The sequence below is a fragment of the Urtica dioica genome, chromosome 5 (genome assembly GCF_054948205.1).
Source record: "Urtica dioica subsp. dioica isolate 48M chromosome 5, U.dioica_male_clone48M_v1_H2, whole genome shotgun sequence".
In the NCBI taxonomy this organism is placed as follows: domain Eukaryota; kingdom Viridiplantae; phylum Streptophyta; class Magnoliopsida; order Rosales; family Urticaceae; genus Urtica; species Urtica dioica.
In genome coordinates, this window is record NC_142760.1 from 40,394,124 (window position 1) to 40,401,823 (window position 7,700).

Genomic DNA, 7,700 nt, shown 5'->3' on the forward strand with positions numbered 1-7,700 from the left:
TATTTGGTTCATCTGCATCTGATTTTGGTAATTTGTTGAAAATGTGGATTTGAACATCCCTGAGGGGTTGGTTGTGGCATTATAAAAAAAGATAGCTTTAACCATATTTTTATTATGTTCTGTTTTGGTGTGTCGGGTTTGTTTCTTTGACCATGTTTGTTTTTTTTTTAAGTGAAGTGACTCTAATGTAGATTATTTTAAAAATTTGATCAAGGTACATGAAATACAGAGGAATTTATTGTGATTTGTCAAAGCAAACTGGTATGAGTTTCATTTACTACAAAACCAAAAATTGACCTATAGACAACTCTATTATGAAAATAAATAAACTGATTTACCGTTTTGGTAAAAATATTGCGAAGTTATAACTTTGACAGGTTCTTGTAGATAGCTAAGGGCTTAAACTTTGGTAAATTCCAAGCTTGTCTGAGATCTCTTTTTGTTCATTGTCTAGGTTCCCGTATTGGAAACACCTAACCGTCCTATCTTTGAGAGTAACGCCATTGCACTCTATGATGAGGTAAGATTGTATAATGTACTAATTTCGTTACCTCTTTAAATGTGTATCCCTACAAGCTTGTAATTACTTGATGCAGTTGCTCGTTTGAAGGCCGATAACCCTCTTCTTGGATCGTCTTTGATCGACTACGTAAGCGATTTGTGTGCAATGTTAGCACTCTTTCGTTTTTTATTATTTAAGGTTCTCTCTCATTTAAGTTAAGCTCTATGTTGTGGTTTTGCAGGGCCATGTGGAGCAGTTGATTGACTTTGCCTCGCTGGAAATTGATGCCACTTCGAGCACGCCGAGGTTGAGTGAGCGCCGCCGCGAGCATGCCGAGGTTGTTTACTTTTCATTGAATCTGGGTTTTGAATATTGAGCTTGTCCGTGTGAATTCTTGGCCATGTGAATTGTTTGGCTGTGAATATAAAACCAATAATATGAGAATTGTTAGTTTTTAACAGCCTCTGTAAATTGACGTGGGCAGTTCGATACCTATTTAATTTGGATTTGTTGATATTTTTCCTGGAAAGTAGACGTTATGGGCTTTCTAAAATGACCAAGAACGTGTAAATCCGTTGAGATTTGAGTGAGTTATGAATTTTTGAAAACAGGGTTTTAAAGCTGGGAATTTTAAGCGTGTGTTTGAATTTTTGGCCGAAAATTGGAAAAAAATTAGGGTTGAGGAATTATGATTTGGGGCTTTTAATTTTTGAGATTAGTTTGATGATTCTGGAGTGTTTTGTGGCTCGGTTGGTGTCATTGGGTGCGTCTATATGAGTTCTTTGTAACCTTCTTTTTTAGTCAAATATATATGCTAACCCTTATTTATTTTCGATTTTGAAAATCATTTATTCGTTGTGGTCGGCGAGATCATGCGGCGAGTGGAGTCCGGCGAGGACCGGTGACCGGAGCGAAACGTCGTCGCTTGCGCTTACGTTTGCAAGCGGTGGAGAGACGTGGCGAAAGGGAGCTGAGGTGGCACGTCGCGGAGATTCCGGCGAAAGGCGCTCCGGGAAAGCTCAGAGCGAGGTTTCCGGTGGATTACGTCGAGGGAGAAGAAGAGGTCGAGGTCGTCGCTTTCGTCAAATTCTCGGTGCAGACCGTCGGGTCGTTGTCCGGGTTGTCTCTCCGGCCCGCCACCGAGGGTAAGACCGACTTTTACCAACTGGCGTGTATATGTGTAATTGATTCGCTGATCAAGTAGTGATTGTTTTCTGGTCCTAAAGTCTCTTGTTGTTTTTCATGTCTTCATTTTTTTTTTCTTCTCGTTCTTATGATTGTTTGTAGAGTTTCAATCTCTTATGTCTTTGAGCTTGTTGTACCCAGTTTTATGTCGTTTCAAGATGACATTTTTTGAATTTTTGAATCTTGATATATAGCCGTGGCTTTAAAGAGTTACATTTTTCAAAGATTTAAAGTCACTTTATAATAGAGCGACGTCTAAAGTACTATTTTTTTTTCCCCAAAACTGACTATCGGGTGCGACTTTTGACTATCGGGTGCGACAAAGTCGCACCCAATGCTCTTTTACCCGCCTTTTCAATGGATTTTTATGAAATTTTAGGTGCGACTTTGGGTGCGAAAAGTCGCACCTAAATGTCGCACCCGAAAGTCACAACTTTTGGGTGCGACTGTTCGCACCCAAGACCTTTAGGTGCGAACTTTCGGGTGCGGAAAAGTCGCACCTAAATTCGCACCCAAAGGTATCATTGGGTGCGAAAATTGACTTTCAGGTGCGAAAAAAGTCGCACCCAAAGGTCTTTTTTGTACTAGTGTATTTCTAGTTCAATAAAAGAAAAATAAGACTTTTGCAATGCCTGTCAACTTGGCAAGAGCCATGCTTTACCATATCCTATTTCTCACACAAAAACAACAAAACCTCTAGAACTCATCCATACAGATCTATGGGGACCATCACCAATCACAGCAAATCAAGGTTTTAGATACTACATTCATTTCATAGATGATTATTCTAGATTCACTTGGATCTATCCTCTTAAACTCAAATCAGAAGCATTAGGAGTGTTAAAAAATTTCAAAAAATTTGTTGAAAAATCCTTACACACAAACATTTGTTCTATTCAAAGTGATTGGGGTGGTGAGTATAGATCCTTTACACCATTTCTCTATGAAAATGGCATCATTGCTCGTTATTCTTGCCCTCATATACATGCACAAAATGGAAAAGCAAAAAGAAAGCATAGGCACATAGTTGAAACTGGACTCACAATGCTTGCTCAGTCAAAAATGTCTATGTCGTTTTGGTGGGAAGCATTCTCATCTGCTACCTTTGTCATAAACATCTTACCAACTCATGTGTTAGAAGGGTTAAGTCCATATGAAAAATTGTTTAACAAACCACCAAACTATTCTTTTCTTCGAGTTTTTGGCTGTACAGTTTTTCCACATATTAGACAATACAATAAACACAAACTTCAATACAGGTCTACGAAATGTGTCTTCATAGGGTATAGCTACTTACACAAAGGTTACAAATGTTTGAGTCCCACAGGTAGAGTCTACATTACACAAAATGCCATCTTCAATGAAGATGAGTTCCCTTTTTTAGACCCGTTTTAGGAGTTAGAAAAGCTTATTGTTGAAAGTAATCATGTTGTCATTCCTTTCTCTGTGTCACAATTTGGTCTCTCTCAGCAACTGCTAAGTAATAACAGGACATGTCACTCTCAAGGTTCAAATGGTGCTGTTGGACCTGTCATAAGCCCAACACATCATACTGCACGTGTGTCAGACTCTACTCTACCTCAGGCAGAGTCAGTACAGTCAGAAAGATGCCAAAATATACCACAAACAGCCAGTCCATTATATTGTCCCGAAACACAAACCATCCCACAAATGACCACAAACTTACCATATTAGGAACCACAAAGTCCTGGTGAAGTGGACCTACCTTGTTCATCAAACCAGATCCCATCTGTTGCCAATTCACGCTTGCCATCCTGCCATCCCATGCAGACTAGAGCCAAGTTTGGGATACATAAACCAAAAATTTTCAATGTCACAAAATATCCATTAGCTGTCCATATAGGCCCAACTGAACCTACCTCAGTTCAAAGTGCCATGTCACGACCCGCGACCTCTCGTCGGCGGCTCACGGGCCGAGACGGTGGGGTTACGTCTCAGATTTCAACATCAATATATAACAATATATCTCATATCAGCGGAAACAGAATCAAATCAACATAATAACCATAATACTTATATTAAACATAACACGATCGTATATAAGTACTATAAGTGGTTATACGAAAACCTGGGTAAATTTTTCGCTGTTTGACTTTAGGAATTAGAGCCTTATAGCGATTCTTATTTATACACAAGCTCCCTAATTTTAAGTATATATACAAGGGATAGTTTGGGGATCATAGTTTACGAAAGGGGTTCAACAAAATATAGATATTATTATAGAAGGATTTGAACCCGGGTGAGTTCCCATTAGCCCAAAGGTCAAGAGATACACGTCTGGTCTTCATCTACGACTTCCTTATTCACATCGGCGCCTTGCCCTTCTCTACATTACCAAGGGTCATAAAACTATGAGTCGATTGACTCAGTAAGTGGGAGTCTAACCTAGAAAATAAAAGCGACTAATGCCATGTGATAACATGTGACGTGCAAACAGGCACATAAGAATGCATGGATGCAAATCTAACAAGTTCTAGAGCATGACTCGTGTGTACACACTCTAACTAGTACTTGTCGTCTTTAAGGTTACACACATCCCCCGCTATAACCTCTAGAACGACAAGAGACCAGCCTTAGACTTCGAGCAGCAGTCGTCCGGCGGCCTAAGAGTTTTAACATCTGTCTGGGATCCACTAATGGTACCACTTCATTCGACGTCGGCGCCACCCCCAGGCCCTCATAGCCCGTCAAGGTCTTCAGGCCTTCATAGCCTGGCAACAAAGTCGGGTACGACTCTTGGTCGACTCCCCGCTCTTCAGGCCTTCATAGCCTGGCAACAAAGTCGGGTACGACTCTTGGTCGACTCCCCGAAATATGAGTACTCAGCGCCATCCCCCAGGCCCTCATAGCCCGTCAGGGTTCAATTCCTTTTTGGTACCATCGACACATCATTTCTTTAGGGTTCGGGTACTCTGCAGCACTCAGAGTACACACCTATGCTACTTACAGGAGAGCGACTCGGGTTAAATCCCGAAAGAATTATCATTTCACTTTTATGCTCGTTAGTGTTTTAAGTTGAAGACTCGGAATATGACTCCCGGTACTTCTACCCTCGGCTCGAATCCGAGAGTCCAACATGCTCTCCTGTCACCTCAGATCTAGCTAAACTCTATGGTTAGCAGAGGGATCTAACTACAACAAAAATAGCAACGTGGCTGGTTCAAGTTAGCATTTGAACCTATGGGTATAAACCCAACTAAATTTTCCAAAAAGAGTGGCCGAAGCCTTAATCTTTGATGTTTGTGTCTTTTAAGGCTTTTCCTACTCTTTTTATTATTAACACGTAAATGCACGTAAACAGGATTATTCCCTTGGTAAGTAGTTGACTTATGTCTCCACACTTACCTGGAATACTGTGACAGAAGCTCGACGACCTCCGGCGATGTCTTGCTTTTCACGTTCTATGAGACACTTGACGCTTGTCGAAACGTCTAAAGAACTAGCATCCGAGGTTGAAAGTCCGTTAGTTATTGGATTCAAAATTACTTGAAAAATATAGGGTCCAATGTCGGGATTAGATTTGAGTCGGTTCGGAATTCGATAACGAGTTACTTCCTTAAATCTGAACTCTTATCAATTTCCAAAATTCCAAATCCGACATCTCGACTCAAAAACCCGAACCCAAACAAGTCACACGACCAAACACGAATCCAACTAACTAGTCACAAAATTCTTAGACTTGTCATTAAATCCACATTTCAAATTCAATTCTCACGTCTCAAAATCCCTAACAAACTAGAATATCTCAACATCACAAAACAACCAAAGCAAATTACCTAGCCAAACAAGTCTCACGGCCAAACAAAAGAATGCTCACGGCCAAAGGCACACACATGGCCAAAAATATTTCAAACTCACGTTCATAATTCCAGCTTCAATACCCTGTTTTGAAAAATTCATAACTCACTCAATTCTCAACGGATTTACACGTTCTTAGTCATTTTAGAAACCTCATGACGTCTATTATCCAAGAAAAATATCAACAAATCCAAATTAAATCGGTATCGAACTGTCCACGTCAATTTACAGAGGCTGTCCACAGCGAGCTCAAAATTCTCAAATCATTCAAAAATCGACTCAAAAACACAAATCCGAGCTAGGAACATCATTAATCAAGCACAACAACCAAAAGAAACCCATCAATTCCACTGATTTTAGCTCGGATCAAAAAGCCCCAAATCAAATCATACTCATGAACCCTAGAATCAATCATACCAAGGAGAAGAAATTCCTTACTTCCAATCACGAAATAGGCTTCTCCAGTCCTCACTCAACCCTTCTCCGGTGGTCACGCTCGCTCCGGTGTCCACACAACTCACTGCGACCTCGTCCTTCCTCAGCTGGAGCGCGCGGTGATGGAGAGCTCGGCCGACAGCGCGCGAAGAGGAGAAAGGAAGGAGAAGAGAGAGAGAGAGAAGAGGGCGGTGACGGTAAAGCTCGGTGAGGCTTGAAGATGGCCGAGAAAGCTTTTGTTGCTTGAATATTTTTTTTTCTTTGTTACTCTTTGCAGGTGGCTTGCGCGAGTGAAGAAGATGGAGAAGAGAAGATATAGACGTGAAGAAGATAAGGAATCCTTGATGATGTGGCAACCTAATACTTATCCTCTTATCTACAAAATTAACCCATTTTCTTTGTTTTCTTTCAAATGGGTCACTTAAAAATCATTACAACCAAGTCCTCTTCATATAATTATTTAATTAAACCCATAACCGAATGGATTATAATTATATGATTCGAACCGAGAATTTTCTCGTTCGCTCTAAATTAATTAAAATATATTTAAGGTTTCTCGGAATTAATTCTCGTTCTTGAGAATTTATTTCTTAAATTAATTTCCGGAATATTTCCTCGTAAATAATTTATTAGTCGAGATAAACTCGATTATTCCTTTATTCATTCCGAGATTTCTCCTTACCTTAATATATTTTAAATTAACTCGATAAACTTATACGTCCAGCATTCACTCAAAACATAATTGTAACAAACGGAAGCTCGTTTATTTTATTCATATCCACAAGTCGAGCGTTACAAAAGATTGTATATTACAATCCCTACCCCCTTAGAAGAGTTTCGTCCTCGAAACTTAGAACAAGGCGGGGTATTTCTTTTGCATTTCGCTCTCAAGCTCCCAAGTAGCTTCTTCTGCGGAGTGTTTCTTCCATAGTACTTTGACTAGAGGTATTATCTTATTCCTTAAGACTTTCTCCTTGCGATCTAGGATTTCAACAGCTGGTTCTTCATATCTGATGTCAGGAGAAATTTCCACCTCTTGATCTTGCAGTACATGTGAAGGATCAGACATGTATTTCCGCAACATCGATACGTGAAACACATCATGAAGGTTGGACATAGACGGCGGTAGGGCTAGGCGATACGCTGCATTGCCTACTCGTTCTAGAATCTCAAAAGGTCCAACATATCTCGGGCTGAGCTTTCCTTTCTTCTCGAATCTCATGACACCACGCATCGGGGAAACTTTCAAAAATACTTTATCTCATGCCTCAAACTCTAGAGGTCTTCTACGCTTATCTGCGTAGCTCTTCTGACGACTTTGTGCTGTCATTATCCGGGCTTGTATTTTCTTGATCGCTTCGGTGGTCTGCTCGAGCAATTCAGGTCCGATGAACTCGCTCTCACCAGCTTCATCCCAATGAACTGGAGAGCGACACTTTCGCCCATAAAGAGCTTCATAGGGTGCCATCCCAATCGTCGCTTGGTAACTAATATTGTACGAGAACTCTACCAAGGGAAGATAACGACTCCACGAGCCGTGGAATTCCAAAACACACGCTCGGAGCATATCTTCTAACACTTGGATCGTGCGTTCACTTTGGCCGTCGGTTTGAGGATGAAATGCAGTGCTGAATTTCAATCGCGTCCCTAAATGTTGTTGTACACTCTTCCAAAATTTGGACGTAAAACGACCATCACGGTCAGAGACGATTGAGCTAGGAACTCCATGTAGACGAACAATCTCTTTGATGTAGAGTTC

At 40.6% G+C, this 7,700-nt stretch overlaps 1 long non-coding RNA gene across 1 annotated transcript; it reads right to left on the reverse strand.

The window, feature by feature from the left end:
- Positions 1-3,810: 3,810 nt before the first annotated feature.
- Positions 3,811-6,315, reverse strand: LOC149398489 (uncharacterized). The gene is made up of 3 exons (XR_016297087.1): positions 5,945-6,315; positions 5,485-5,590; positions 3,811-5,147 (listed from the first exon to the last, which is right to left on the reverse strand). It is a non-coding gene; the product is annotated as an uncharacterized LOC149398489 (long non-coding RNA).
- Positions 6,316-7,700: the final 1,385 nt, after the last annotated feature.